The sequence below is a fragment of the Arachis ipaensis genome, chromosome B6 (genome assembly GCF_059453495.1).
Source record: "Arachis ipaensis isolate K30076 ecotype BB chromosome B6, ASM5945349v1, whole genome shotgun sequence".
Lineage (NCBI taxonomy): Eukaryota > Viridiplantae > Streptophyta > Magnoliopsida > Fabales > Fabaceae > Arachis > Arachis ipaensis.
In genome coordinates, this window is record NC_142441.1 from 58,449,943 (window position 1) to 58,465,692 (window position 15,750).

At 39.5% G+C, this 15,750-nt stretch overlaps 2 non-coding genes across 2 annotated transcripts; both read left to right on the top strand.

The window, feature by feature from the left end:
- The first annotated feature begins 6,333 nt into the window (after window positions 1-6,333).
- LOC148555722 (small nucleolar RNA R71) lies at window positions 6,334-6,441 on the top strand. Its single transcript, XR_015887313.1, has one exon. It is a non-coding gene; the product is annotated as a small nucleolar RNA R71 (small nucleolar RNA).
- Window positions 6,442-12,084: 5,643 nt separating this feature from the next.
- Window positions 12,085-12,188, top strand: LOC148555723 (small nucleolar RNA R71). Its single transcript, XR_015886957.1, has one exon. It is a non-coding gene; the product is annotated as a small nucleolar RNA R71 (small nucleolar RNA).
- The last annotated feature ends 3,562 nt before the right edge of the window (window positions 12,189-15,750 follow it).

Consider the following 15,750-nt stretch of genomic DNA (forward strand, 5'->3'; position numbering starts at 1 on the left):
AATGGAGATGCTTTTCGTTCCTCTGAACCTCTGCTTTCCTGCTATCTTTATCCAATCAGTCTCATTCCTTTCCATGGCTGGCTTTATGTGATACATCACCACTGTCAATGGCTACTTTCGGTCATCTCACGGGAAAATGATCCAATGCCCTGTCACGGCACGGCTAATCGTCTGGAGGCATCACCCTTGTCAATGGCTTCATCTTATCCTCTCAGTGAATAATATGCTTACGCACCCTGTCACGGCACGGCTATTCATCTGTCGGTTCTCGATCATGCTGGAATAGGATTTACTATCCTTTTGCGTCTGTCACTAACGCCCTGCAATCGCGAGTTTGGAGCTCGTCACAGTCATTCAATCATTGAATCCTACTCGGAATACCACAGACAAGGTTTAGACCTTCCGGATTCTCTTGAATGCTGCCATCATTCTAGCTTATGCCACGAAGATTCTGGTTAAGAGATCTAAGAGATACTCATTCTAGCTTATTTCATGTAGAACAGAAGTGTTTGTCAGACACACGTTCATAAGGGAGAAGGATGATGAGCGTCACACATAATCATCACCTTCATCACGTTCTTGGGTGCGAATGGATATCTTAGAAGTGAAATAAGATGAATTGAATAGAAAACAGTAGTACTTTGCATTAATCTTTGAGGAACAGCAGAGCTCCACACCTTAATCTATGGAGTGTAGAAACTCTACCGTTGAAAATACACAAGTGAAAGGTCTAGGCATGGCCGAGATGGCCAGCCCCCTAAAACGTGATCAATAGTCTCCTAAGATGAACAATGGATTACAACTGAGACCAAAGATGCCTAATACAATAGTAAAAGGTCCTATTTATAATAAACTAGTCACTAGGGTTTACATGAGTAAGTAATTGATGCATAAATCCACTTCCGGGGCCCACTTGGTGTGTGCTTGGGCTGGGCTTGAGTGTTACACGTGTAGAGGTCCTTCTTGGAGTTGAACGCCAGATTTTGTGCCAGTTTGGGCGTTCAACTCTGGTTTTGGCTCCTTTTCTGGCGTTGGATGCCAGATTTGGGTAGAAAGCTGGCGTTGAACGCCAGTTTACGTCGTCTATTCTTGGCCAAAGTATGGACTATTATATATTTCTGGAAAGCCCTGGATGTCTACTTTCCAACGCAATTGGAAGCGCGCCATTTCGAGTTCTGTAGCTCCAGAAAATCCACTTTGAGTGCAGGGAGGTCAGAATCCAACAGCATCAGCAGTCCTTCTTCAACCTCTGAATCTGATTTCTGCTCAAGTCCCTCAATTTCAGCTAGAAAATACCTGAAATCACAGAAAAACACACAAACTCATAGTAAAGTCCAGAAATGTGAATTTAACATAAAAACTAATGAAAACATCCCTAAAAGTGACTAGATCCTACTAAAAACATACTAAAAACAATGCCAAAAAGCGTATAAATTATCCGCTCATCACAACACCAAACTTAAATTGTTGCTTGTCCCCAAGCAACTGAAAATCAAATAGGATAAAAAGAAGAGGATATACTATAAATTCCAAACTATCAATGAAACAGAGCTTCAATCATATGAGCGGGACTTATAGCTTTTTGCCTCTTGAATAGTTTTGGCATCTCACTTTATCCATTGAAGTTCAGAATGATTGGCATCTATAGGAACTTCAGATTTCGAATAGTGTTATTGACTCTCCTAGTTCAGTATGATGATTCTTGAACACAGCTATTTTATGAGTCTTGGCCGTGGCCCTAAGCACTTTGTTTTTCAGTATTACCACCGGATACATAAATGCCACAGACACATAATTGGGTGAACCTTTTCAGATTGTGACTCAGCTTTGCTAAAGTCCCCAATTAGAGGTGTCCAGGGTTCTTAAGCACACTCTTTTTTTTTTTTGCTTTGGACCTTGACTTTAACCGCTCAGTCTCAAGTTTTCACTTGACACCTACACGCCACAAGCACATGGTTAGGGACAGCTTGGTTTAGCCGCTTAGACCAGGATTTTATTCCTTTAAGCCCTCCTATCCACTGATGCTCAAAGCCTTGGGATCCTTTTTATTTGCCCTTGCCTTTTGGTTTTAAGGGTTATTGGCTTTTTCTGCTTTCTTTTTCTTTTTTTTATCTTCTATATTTTTTTTTTCGCCTATTTTTTTTTCTGCAAGCTTTGTTTTTTTGCTACTTTTTCTTGCTTCAAGAATCATTTTTTATGATTTTTCAGATTATCAAATAACATGTCTCCTAGTCATCATTCTTTCAAGAGCCAACATATTTAACATTCTTAAACAACAACTTCAAAAGACATATGCACTGTTCAAGCATACATTCAGAAAACAAGAAGCATTGTCACCACATCAATATAATTAAGCTAAGTTCAAGGATAAATTCGAAACTCATGTACTTCTTGTTCTTTTGAATTAAAACATTTTTCATTTAAGAGAGGTGATGGATTCATAGGACATTCATAACTTTAAGACAAAGTTACTAACTACTAATGATCATGTAATGAAGACACAAACATAGATAAGCACATAACATAGAAAACGAAAAACAGAAGAAAGAAGAACAAGGAATGAATCCACCTTAGTGATGGTGGCGTTTCCTTCTTGAGGAACCAATGATGTCCTTGAGCTCTTCTATGTCTCTTCCTTGTCTTTGTTGCTCCTCCCTCATTGCTTTTTGATCTTCTCTTATTTCATGAAGCATGATGGAGTGCTCTTGATGTTCCACCCTTAGTTGTCCCATATTGGAACTCAATTCTTCTAGGGAGGTGTTGATTTGCTCCCAATAGTTTTGTGGAGGAAAGTGCATTTGAGGCATCTCCGGAATCTCATGGTAATGAGCTTCTTGCGCCTCTTGAGCTCCATGACTGGGCTCTCTTGCTTGCTCCATCTTTTTCTTAGTGATGGGCTTGTCCTCTTTAATGAGGATATCCTCCTCTATGTCAATCCCAGCTGAATTACATAGGTGGCAAATGAGGTGAGGAAAGGCTAACCTTGCCATAGTGGAGGACTTGTCAGCCACCTTGTAGAGTTCTTGAGGTATAATCTCATGAAATTCCACCTCTTCTCCAATCATGATGCTATGGATCATGATGGCCCGGTCTATAGTAACTTCAGACCGGTTGCTAGTGGGAATGATTGAGCATTGAATGAACTCCAACCATCCTCTAGCTATGGGCTTGAGGTCCAATCTTCTTAGTTGAATCGGCTTGCCTTTGGAGTCAATCTTCCATTGAGCTCCTTCTACACATATGTCCATAAGGACTTGGTCCAACCTTTGATCAAAGTTGACTCTCCTTGTGTAGGGGCGTGCGTTCTCTTCCATGTATGGCAAGTTGAACGCCAACCTTACATTCTCCGGACTAAAATCTAAGTATTTTCCCCGAACCATTGTAACATAGTTCTTTGGATCCGGGTTCTTACTTTGATCATGGTTCTTGGTGATCCATGCATTAGCATAGAATTCTTGAACCATTAGGATGCCAACTTGTTGGATGGGATTTGTTAGAACTTCCAACCTCTTCTTTGAATTTCATGTCGGATCTCCGGATACTCATTTCTTTTGAGTTTGAAAGGGACCTCAGGGATCACCTTCTTCTTGGCCACAACATCATAGAAGTGGTCTTGATGGACTTTGGAGATGAATATTTCCATCTCCCATGACTCGGATGTGGAAGCTTTTGTCTTCCCTTTCCCTCTTCTAGAGGATTCTCCGGTCTTGGGTGCCATCAATGGTAATGGAAAAACAAAAAGCTTATGCTTTTACCACACCAAACTTAGAATATTGCTCGCCCTCGAGCAATAAACAAAAGAATAGAAGAAGAAGAAGAAGAAATATGGAGAGGGAGAGGGAGATGTGGTTTGGCCAAGAGGAGTGTAGAGGGGTGTGTTGTGTGAATTTGATGAAGAATGGAGGGCTTTATATAGGGAAGGGAGGGGGGTTAGGTTTCGGCCATATGGGTGGGTTTGGGTGGGAAATTGGTTTTGAATTTTGAAGGTAGGTGGAGTTTATGAGGTAGGTTTATGGGGAAGAGTGGATGGATGTGAGTGGTGAAGAGGTGATGGGAAAGAGAGTTTGAGGTGATTGATGAAGGGTTTTTGGGGAAGAGTGTTTATTGGGTTGTGTGAAAGAAAGTGGTGAGGAGAAGTGAGTGGAAGTAGGTGGGGTCCTGTGGGGTCCACAGGTCCTGAGTGGATCCTGTGGGGTTCACAGATCCTGAGGTGTTCAAGGATTTACATCCCTGCACCCATTAGGCATGTAAAAATTCCTTTGTACCCAACTCTGGGCGTTCAGCGCCAGGTTGGTGGCCATTTTGGGCGTTCAACGCCCATTTGTGTGCCATTTCTGGCGTTGAACGCTAGAACCATGCTTGTTCTGGCGTTCAGCGCCCAGAAGCTGCCCATTTTGGGCGTTCAGCACCAGAACCATGCTCTGTTCTGGCGCTGAACGCCAGACAGATACTACTCCAGGGTGTGATTTTTCTTCTGCTGTTTTTGATTTCGTTTTCAATTTTTTTGTTTATTTTGTGACTCCACATGATCATGAACCTATAAAGACATATAACTAAGAAAAATATAGTTAGATAAATAAACATTGGGTTGCCTCCCAACAAGCGCTTCTTTAATGTCAATAGCTTGACAGTGGGCTCTCATGGAGCCTCACAGATGTGCAGAGCTTTGTTGAGACTCTCCAACACCAAACTTAAAGTTTGGATATGGGAGTTCAACACCAAAGTTAGAGTTTGGTTGTGGCCTCCCAACACCAAACTTAGAGTTTGACTGTGGGGGCTCTGGTTGACTCTGCTTTGAGAGTAGCTTTTTCTGCTTCCTCTCCATGGTTACAGAGGGAGATCCTTGAGTTTTAAACACAAGGGAGTCCTCATTCCATTGAAGGACTATTTCACCTCTGTTAACATCAATCACAGCTCTTGCTGTGGCCAGGAAAGGTCTTCCTAGGATGATGGATTCATCCTCTTCCATTCCAGTATCCAGGACTATGAAATCAGCAGGGATGTAAAGGCCTTCAACCTTTACTAACACGTCCTCCACTTGTCCATAAGCCTGTTTTCTTGAACTGTCTGCCATCTCTAATGAGATTTTAGCAGCTTGCACCTCATAGATTCCCAGTTTCTCTATTACAGAGAGGGGCATGAGGTTTATTCCTGAACCAAGGTCACACAGAGCTTTAAAGATCATGGTGCCTATGGTGCAGGGTATTATGAACTTTCCAGGATCCTGTCTCTTCTGAGGCAATATCAGTTGATCCAGATCACTTAGTTCATTGATGAACAAGGGAGGTTCAACTTCCCAGTATCAATGCCAAATAATTTGGCATTCAGCTTCATGATTGCACCAAGAAACTTGGCAGTTTGCTCTTCAGTAATATCCTCATTCTCTTCAGAAGAGGAATACTCATCAGAGCTCATGAAGGGCATAAGGAGGTTCAATGGAATCTCTATGGTCTCTAGATGAGTCTCAAATTCCTTTGGTTCTTCAGAGGGAAGCTCCTTATTGACCACAAGACGTCCCAGGGGGTCTTCCTCCTTGGGATTCACGTCCTCTCCTCTCCTCATAGGTTCGGCCATGGCGCTTATGTCAATGGCCTTGCACTCTCCTTTTGGATTCTCTTCTGTATTGCTTGGGAGAGTACTAGGAGGGATTTCAGTGATCCTTTTACTCAGCTGGCCCACTTGTGCTTCCAGATTTCTAATGGAAGACCTTGTTTCATTCATGAAACTTACAGTGGCCTTAGATAGATCAGAGACTAGATTTGCTAAATTAGAAGCATTTTGTTCAGAGTTCTCTGTCTGTTGCTGAGTTGATGACGGAAAAGGCTTGCTATTGCTAAACCTGTTTCTTCCACCATTATTAAAGCCTTGTTGGGGCTTTTGATCCTTCCATGAGAAATTTGAATGATTTCTCCATGTTGAGTTATAGGTGTTTCCATAAGGTTCACCTAAGTAATTTACCTCTGCTATTACAGGGTTCTCAGGATCATAAGCTTCTTCTTCAGAAGATGCCTCTTGAGTACTGTTGGATGCAGCTTGCATTCCATGCAGACTCTGAGAGATCATATTGACTTGCTGAGTCAATATTTTATTCTGAGCCAATATGGCATTCAGAGTATCAACCTCAAGAACTCCCTTCTTCATAGGCGTCCCATTACTCACAGGATTCCTTTCAGAAGTGTACATGAACTGGTTATTAGCAACCATGTCAATGAGTTCTTGAGCTTCTGCAGGCGTTTTCTTTAGGTGAATGGATCCACCTGCAGAGGTATCCAATGACATCTTAGATAACTCAGACAGACCATCATAGAATATATCCAGGATGGTCCATTCTGAAAGCATGTCAGAAGGACACTTTTTGGTCAACTGTTTGTATCTTTCCCAAGCTTCATAGAGGGATTCACCTTCTTTCTGTCTGAAGGTTTGAACATCAGCTCTAAGCTTGCTCAGCTTTTGAGGAGGAAAGTACTTGGCTAAGAAAGCCGTGACCAGCTTATCCCAAGAGTTCAGGCTGTCTTTGGGTTGAGAATCCAACCATAGTCTAGCTCTGTCTCTTACAGCAAAAGGGAAAAGCATGAGCCTCTAGACTTCAGGATCTACTCCATTAGTCTTAACAGTATCACATATCTGCAAGAATTCAGTTAAGAACTGAAAAGGATCTTCAGATGGAAGTCCATGAAACTTGCAGTTCTACTGCATCAGAGAAACTAATTGAGGTTTCAGCTCAAAGTTGTTTGCTCCAATGGCAGGAATGGAGATGCTTCTTCCATGTAAATTGGAATTAGGTGCAGTAAAGTCACCAAGCATCTTCCTTACATTATTATTATTTTCGGCTGCCATCTCCTCTTCCTGTTCGAAAATTTCTGAAAGGTTATCTCTGGATTGTTGTATTTTAGCTTCTCTTAATTTTCTCTTCAGAGTCCTTTCAGGTTCTGGATCTGCTTCCACAAGAATGTTCTTATCCTTGCTCCTGCTCATATGACAAAGAAGAATGCACAGAAAAATAATAATAATAATGGAGATCCTTTATACCACAGTATAGGGATTCCTGTGTGAGTGGAAGAAGAGGGGGAGACAAAGAATGTAATATAATGGAAGAAACACAACTGTGAGGATGGAAGAGAGGTGAGATGAGATGTTAGGATATGAATGAATAAATAGAATGAGATGGGGGAGGGATAATTTTCGAAAATTATTTTGAAAAAGAGTTAGTGATTTTCGAAAATGGTTTTTGAAAAATGTTAGTAATTTTCGAAAATTTTTGAAATCAAAAATAAAAAATAAAAATAATTAGTTTAATTAAAAAGAAATTTTTGAAAAAGAGGGAAGATATTTTCGAAAATGAGAGAGAGAGAGTTAGTTAGGTGGTTTTGAAAAAGTTAAGAAACAAACAAAAAGTTAGTTAGTTAGTTGAAACAAATTTTGAAAAGATAAGAAGTTAGGAAGTTAGAAAAGATATTTTGAAAAGATATTTTTGAAAAAGATAAGATGAGAAGATATTTTTGAAAAGATATGATAGAAATTAGTTTTTGAAAAAAGATTTGATTTTTAAAATCACAATTAATGACTTGATTCACAAGAAATCACAAGATATGATTCTAGAACTTAAAGTTTGAATCTTTCTTAACAAGTAAGTAACAAACTTCAAATTTTTGAATCAAAACATTAATTGATTATGTTATTTTCGAAAATTTGATATAAAGATAAGAAAAAGATTTTTGAAAACTATTTTTGGAATTTTTGAAAATAACTAAGAATTTTGAAAAAGATTTGATTTTTGAAAAAGATTTTGAAAAAGATAAGATTTTCAAATTGAAAATTTGGTTTGACTCATGAGAAACAATTTGATTTTTAAAAATTTTTGAAAAAGTCAACTCAAATTTTCGAATTTGATGAGAGAAAAAGGGAAAGATATTTTTTTGATTTTTGAATTTTTTATGAAAATCATGAAAATTATGCAATGCAAGAAATTTTTAGATCAAAACAATGAATGCATGCAAGAATGCTATGAATGTCAAGATGAACACCAAGAACACTTTGAATGTCATGATGAACATCAAGAACATATTTTTGAAAAATTTTTAATGCAAAGAAAACATGCAAGACACCAAACTTAGAATTCTTTAATGCTTAGACACTAAGAATTCAAGAATGCATATGATAAACATGAAAAGACACAAAACAAAAAATCATCAAGATCAAACAAGAAAACTTACCAAGAACAACTTGAAGATCATGAAGAACACTATGAATGCATGATATTTTCGAAAAATGAAAGATGCACATGCAATTGACACCAAACTTATAACATGACTCAAGACTCAAACAAGAAACAGAAAAATATTTTTGATTTTTATGATTTTCTAATTTTTTTTTTTGGGTTTTTTTTTTCGAAAATTATATGAAAAAGAAAAAATAAGGATTCAAAAATTTTTAACATGAATTCCAGGAATCTTGCATTCTTAGTCTAAAGCTTCAGTCCAGGAATTAGACATGGCTCACTAGCCAGCCAAGCTTTCAATGAAAGCTCCGGTCCAAAACACTAGACATGGCCAATGGCCAGCCAAGCTTTAGCATGTAATTCAGATATGACATGCCTGACATACTCATTCCCAAAGGAATAGACATGGCTTTACAGCCAGCCAGGCTTCAACATGCTTCATGAAACACTAGAATTCATTCTTAAAAATTTTGAATAAAATTTTTGAAAACATTTTTATACTTTTCGAAAACAGATGAGAAATTTTTGAAAGATTTTTGAAAAATTTTTGAAAAGAAAACAAAAAGAAAATTACCTAATCTGAGCAACAAGATGAACCGTCAGTTGTCCAAACTCAAACAATCCCCGGCAACGGCGCCAAAAACTTGGTGCTGTTGCCGGATCAAACTTGGCACTGATGTTACCGGACCAAAAGCTTGCCGAAAACTCAAACAATCCCCGGCAACGGCGCCAAAAACTTGGTGCACGAAATTGTGACGTCCAGGCGCAAACTATTCCTGGCACGTGAGCAACTTGGTACGCGTAATCGTGATTACACATTCATAATTTGTCACAACTTCGATACAACTAACCAGCAAGTGCACTGGGTCGTCCAAGTAATACCTTACGTGAGTAAGGGTCGAATCCCACGGAGATTGTTGGTATGAAGCAAGCTATGGTCACCTTGCAAATCTCAGTCAGGCGGATATAAAATAATCATGGAGTTTTCGAATAATAAATAATAGAATAGGGATAGAGATACTTATGTAAATCATTGGTAGGAATTTCAGATAAGCGAATGGAGATGCTTTTCGTTCCTCTGAACCTCTGCTTTCCTGCTATCTTCATCCAATCAGTCTCATTCCTTTCCATGGCTGGCTTTATGTGAAACATCACCACTGTCAATGGCTACTTTCGGTCATCTCACGGGAAAATGATCCAATGCCCTGTCACGGCACGGCTAATCGTCTGGAGGCATCACCCTTGTCAATGGCTTCATCTTATCCTCTCAGTGAATAATATGCTCACGCACCCTGTCACGGCACGGCTATTCATCTGTCGGTTCTCGATCATGCTGGAATAGGATTTACTATCCTTTTGCGTCTGTCACTAACGCCCTGCAATCGCGAGTTCGGAGCTCGTCACAGTCATTCAATCATTGAATCCTACTCGGAATACCACAGACAAGGTTTAAACCTTCCGGATTCTCTTGAATGCCGCCATCATTCTAGCTTACGCCACGAAGATTCTGGTTAAGAGATCTAAGAGATACTCATTCTAGCTTATTTCATGTAGAACAGAAGTGTTTGTCAGACACGCGTTCATAAGGGAGAAGGATGATGAGCGTCACACATAATCATCACCTTCATCACGTTCTTGGGTGCAAATGGATATCTTAGAAGTGAAATAAGATGAATTGAATAGAAAACAGTAGTACTTTGCATTAATCTTTGAGGAACAGCAGAGCTCCACACCTTAATCTATGGAGTGTAGAAACTCTACCGTTGAAAATACACAAGTGAAAGGTCTAGGCATGGCCGAGATGGCCAGCCCCCTAAAATGTGATCAATAGTCTCCTAAGATGAACAATGGATTACAACTGAGACCAAAGATGCCTAATACAATAGTAAAAGGTCCTATTTATAATAAACTAGTCACTAGGGTTTACATGAGTAAGTAATTGATGCATAAATCCACTTCCGGGGCCCACTTGGTGTGTGCTTGAGCTGGGCTTGAGTGTTACACGTGTAGAGGTCCTTCTTGGAGTTGAACGCCAGATTTTGTGCCAGTTTGGGCGTTCAACTCTGGTTTTGGCTCCTTTTCTGGCGTTGGACGCCAGATTTGGGTAGAAAGCTGGTGTTGAACGCCAGTTTACGTCGTCTATTCTTGACCTAAGTATGGACTATTATATATTTCTGGAAAGCCCTGGATGTCTAGTTTCCAACACAATTGGAAGCGCGCCATTTCGAGTTCTGTAGCTCCAGAAAATCCACTTTGAGTGCAGGGAGGTCAGAATCCAACAGCATCAGTAGTCCTTATTCAACCTCTGAATCTGATTTCTGCTCAAGTCCCTCAATTTCAGCCAGAAAATACCTGAAATCACAGAAAAACACACAAACTCATATTAAAGTCTAAAAATGTGAATTTAACATAAAAACTGATGAAAACATCCCTAAAAGTGACTAGATCCTACTAAAAACATACTAAAAACAATGCCAAAAAGCGTATAAATTATCCGCTCATCACTCTTCACCAAGGATAAGGGCATTAAGTTGATGCTTGCTCCCAAATCACAGAGTGCTTTATCAAACATTGTTTCTCCTATGGCACAGGGGACATGAAAACTCCCTGGATCTTTTCTTTTTGTAGGCAACTGTGGTTGAATGAGGGCACTGCACTCCTTGTTCATTACTATAGTTTGGCCTCCTTTGAGTGAGCTTTTCCTAGGGAGCAGTTCCTTCATGTACTTGATATATGCAAGCATTTGTTGGATGGTCCTGATGAATGGTATGTTGACATGCAGAGATGCAAACAAGTCAAGAAATCTTGAGTATATTCTCTTCTCAACAGCACCATTGAGTCGTTGGGGAAAGGGTGCATAAAGTCTCAGCAGCTCCTGTTGTGAGAGTTCTGGTTCTTGGTGATCTTTTTCCTCCTTCTCTGTTGAGGTGTCTCCAGGTTGTTCTGCCGACTTGTTTGGCTTGTCCTCAGTCTCCTTATCACTTATAGTGACCATCTTGCAATCTTCCCATCTTACTTTCTTTGTTTCACCTCTCGAATTCTTCTCTGTGTCACTTGGGAATCCATCTGTAGGTTTGGGAATCTGCTCAGAGAGATACCCCACTTGGGATTCCAACCTCTTGATTGTGTCTCCCTGGTTCTTGAAATTGGCTCGCACTTCCTCTTTGAATGTCTTGTTGTCTTGAATCTCTTTGCCTATGCCTTCAAGTAGATTCTCAATCCTTGAGAGTCTGTCATCAAATGATGGTAGATTGGGATTAGAGGTGGAAGGATGAGGAGGGTTATTTTGGCCTTGGTAAAGGTGTTGAGAGGGTTGGTTATGTGGGTGCTGATATAGTCTAGATGTGAAATGTTGGTGGGCTGCATTATTGTTGGGATTTGAACGTCTTTGATCTATGCCTTGGTCTTGTTGATTTCCCCAACCAAAGTTTGGGTGATTCCTCCATCCAGGGTTATAGGTCTTAGAGTATGGATCATGGTTTTGCCTAGGTGAATTCTCAATGTAGTTGGCTTGCTCCTGACTACCCTCTGCTTCTTCATTCACTCTTTCTTGGGTTGTTGATGAAGTAGTGATTGCTGCTACTTGGTTCCTCTCCATCTTCTTGGTGAGGTCAGCCAGCTGCTGGGTAATGAGCTTGTTTTGGGCCAGCAGAGCATCTATATTGTTTAGCTCCATTACTCCTCTAGTGTTGCCTCTTTCAGAAGCATAGAAGTAATCATTCTCTGCTACTGTTTCAATGACATCTATGGCTTCCTCAATGGTCTTCTTCTTATTCAAAGATCCTCCGGATGAATGGTCTACAGCCTTCTTTGATTCATATGACAGGCCTTCATAGAAAATGTGCAGCTGTACCCATTCGTTGAACATGTCAGGTGGACACCTCTTTGTCAGGTCCTTAAACCTCTCCCATGCTTCATAAAGAGTCTCACCATCTTGTTGCTTGAAAGTTTGGACCTCAGCTCTCAGCCTATTGATTCGTTGAGGAGGGTAAAATCTTGCTAAGAATTTGTTCACCACATCTTCCCAGGTTGTCAAGCTCTCCTTCGGGAAAGACTCCAGCCACTTGGCTACCTTATCCTTGAGTGAGAATGGAAATAAGAGCAGTCTATAGGCGTCAGGATGAACACCATTAGACTTCACTGTGTCACATATTCTCAGGAAGGTGGTTAGATGTTGATTGGGGTCTTCTTGGACACTTCCTCCGAACGAACAGTTGTTCTGAACAAGGGTGATGAGCTGTGGTTTTAGTTCAAAATTGTTGCCATGGATGGTTGGCTTTTGAATGCTACTTCCACAGTTTCCTGGGTTTGGATTAATGTAAGAGCCTAAAACTCTTCTATCCTCCCCAGCATGATTTGCTCGACCTCCTCCGCCATGGTTGTCAGCCTCTTCCTCACGATAGTCTTCCATATTTTCTTCCATGTTTGGTTCAAAGTATTCCTCCTCTTCCTCAGCACCAACCACTCTTTTTCCTCTTGCTTTCCTCCTTAATCTAAAGAAGGTTCTCTCAGGTTCAGAATCAAAGGAAGTTGAAGCCCCACTTCTTCTCCCTGTCATACAACCAACAAAGCACAAGCAAGGAAAATAAATGCAGAAAATATTCTATTAGAGTTACTGTTAGTGTGAGTGATGCAATATATCAAACAGTTAGTGGGTTAGTGAACTGAATTGTAAATAACAAAGAAAATTGCAAAAGTAGGAGGAAGGGAAGAAATTAACCAGAACTGAAAGTAAATTACTCAAACAGAAAATTAAATCAAACAAGACAAAAATACTCAATCTAGTTATCTTCCAATTTAATCATTGTTGATGCACAATCAATCCCCGGCAACGGCGCCATAAAATTGATGCACGAAAAACTTGTCTCATAACAAATTTCCTTCGGCAAGTGTACCGAATTTGTCGTCAAGTAAAAACTCACAATAGAGTGAGGTCGAATCCCACAGGGATTGATTGATCAAGCAACTTTAATTAGAGGAATGTTCTAGTTGAGCGAATCAGAATTTGGGTTGAGAATTACAGAAAATTAAATGGCGGGGAAGTAAATAACAGAAAAGTAAATGCTAGAAATAAAGAGCTGAATGTAGATGACTGAAAGTAAATTGCAGAATCTTAAATGGGAATGGGGTAATTGCTCATAAAAGTAAATGACAAAAATTAAAGAGAATGGGTAAGATCAGAAATGGGGAGTTCATTGGGCTCAGGAGATGTTGCATTCTCCGGATCAATTTCATTTTCATCTCTTCCTCAATCAATGCACTCGTTGATCTCCTTGGCAATCTTAAGTGATCGAATTACATTACAATTCCTTGTAATTCAATCTCTCAAATCTTGATCAATAGCCAATTCTTTGGTCAATTGCTCATGAGAAGAGATGAAGTATGGTCACTGATTATACCACATGCATTTCCCAAATCAGGTGTTGAGAGGATTATAGTCACATATCCATCCAAACCCAATTTGGTCCAGCATGAGAAAGTATTTCTAGCATGATCTCTTCATTCCTCTTTCAAGGTTCAGAAGAGATCCAAGTTTGAATAGCTTCTTTTCCAAGATAAATATCTAATTGGATGAAGATCGAAAGCTTTCAAGTAAAATCAAGAGAAAAGATAGAAGAAGAATAATGAAAACTAGTATTGATCCATCAAATTACAACAGTGCTTGACGTTAGGATTTTTGCCAGTAAAGAATGTCATAAAAACAGCCGCGTTGCAGATATAGTCTCTAAACCGACAAAAATCCCTTCGTACAAACGTTTTGGTTGTCACAAGTAACAAACCCCTTTGAAATTGATAACCGAGTATTCAAACCTCGGGTCGTCTTCTCATGGAATTGCAGGGAGGTGTTCTTATTATTGATTATAAAAACGTGTGTTTTTGGGGAATGTTGAGTTTGGGCAATGGGCACAGATATATTTAAATGACAAGTAAAATAAATAAATAACTATAAACTAAACTCTTGGCAAGGTAAGAGAAATTGGAAGTCCAACTTGGTTATCTCTCTCAACAATAATGAAAGTTGAATCTTAATTCCTCTTAGTTAACCTTTAAAGCAAAGGAAAGTCAAGAGACTAATTAGTTTGACCTTCGAATCCTATTTATTTCCTAAGAAAAAGTTGGGATTATTGAAGTTCAGTTCAATTAGCAAGATAGCGATTATCAATTATGCTGAGTTTGATAATGTTGAGTTACTGATTTCTTAACCAAGACCAAAAGGGGAAAATCTAAATTATCTATATAAATAAAAGAAAGCAATCATAAATCTGAAATACCTCAAATAATATTAATTAAGAAAATCATAAGATGAATGTAGCATAAGCCAAATAGGCAACATAACTAATATAAGCATCAAAGTATCTGAAAGTAAGAGATAAATATAAAGTAAAAGAACATTGAACCTGGGATTGAGAGTCACTCCTAAAACTAAGAGAAGTCCTAAATCCTAATCCTAAGAGAGAGGAGAGAACCTCTCTCTCTAAAAACTACATCTACTCCTAAAATTGGGAATGTGAAAACCTTTATGAATGGATGCATTCCTCCACTTTATAGACTCTAATCTGTGTTTTCTGGGCCGAGAACTGGGTCAGAAACAGCCCAGAATTCGCTAGTCTCGAATTCAAATGCGCTGATTTCCGTCACTGCGACGCGGCCGCATGGAAACGCGATCGCGTTGCCTAGCGTCAGGGGAACTATAGCATATTATATATCAAATCGAAGCCCCGGACGTTAGCTTTCCAACGCAACTGGAACCGCGTCGTTTGGACCTCTGTAGCTAAGGTTATAGCCGTTTGAGTGCAGAGAGGTCAGGCTGGACAGCTTAGCAATTTCTCCAACTTCTTGCATTCCTTCCACTTTTGCATGCTTTCTTCCCATCCTCCAAGCCATTCCTGCCTTATAATATCTGAAAACACTTAACACACATATCAAGGCATCTAATGGTAATAAGAGAGGATTAATAATAAGCAAATATAAGTCCAAAGAAGCAAGTTTTCAATCAAAGTGCATAATTAGGAAGGAAATATAAAACTATGCAAATAGTATGAATAAGTGGGTAAAGAGTTAATAAAAACCACTCAATTGAGCACAAGATAAACCATGAAATAGTGGTTTATCAGAGCTCCCTAACCCAATGAAAGGGGTTTAGTTGTTCATAGCTCTGGAAAATGAAAACGAAGATGGAAAATACATGATGAAACTAGAAGTGCAGAGAAAGTAAAATACAGAGAGTAGTTCTATGCCAAGAGGCTCCCTATAATTTCCCAACTCCCATTTTAATTCAAAGCTACTCCTATATATACTACTCTTCTGATCTTCTAGTTGGCTCTTCAAGTCTTGGGTATGGGTCTTTGGATCTTGAGTTTGAAGCAGTTATCTTCTTCATTAGGCTTAGTTTTACTTGCAGAGAGAAAGTGTGAAGTGGGCAGAGACTTTAGCTCAGGACGTTAGTGGTGTTAACGTTTAAGTGGAAAGGTGTGGGTTCGAAAACGTTAGTGACAATCACCTTTTTCACTAACGTTCCTCACCAAAGTAAG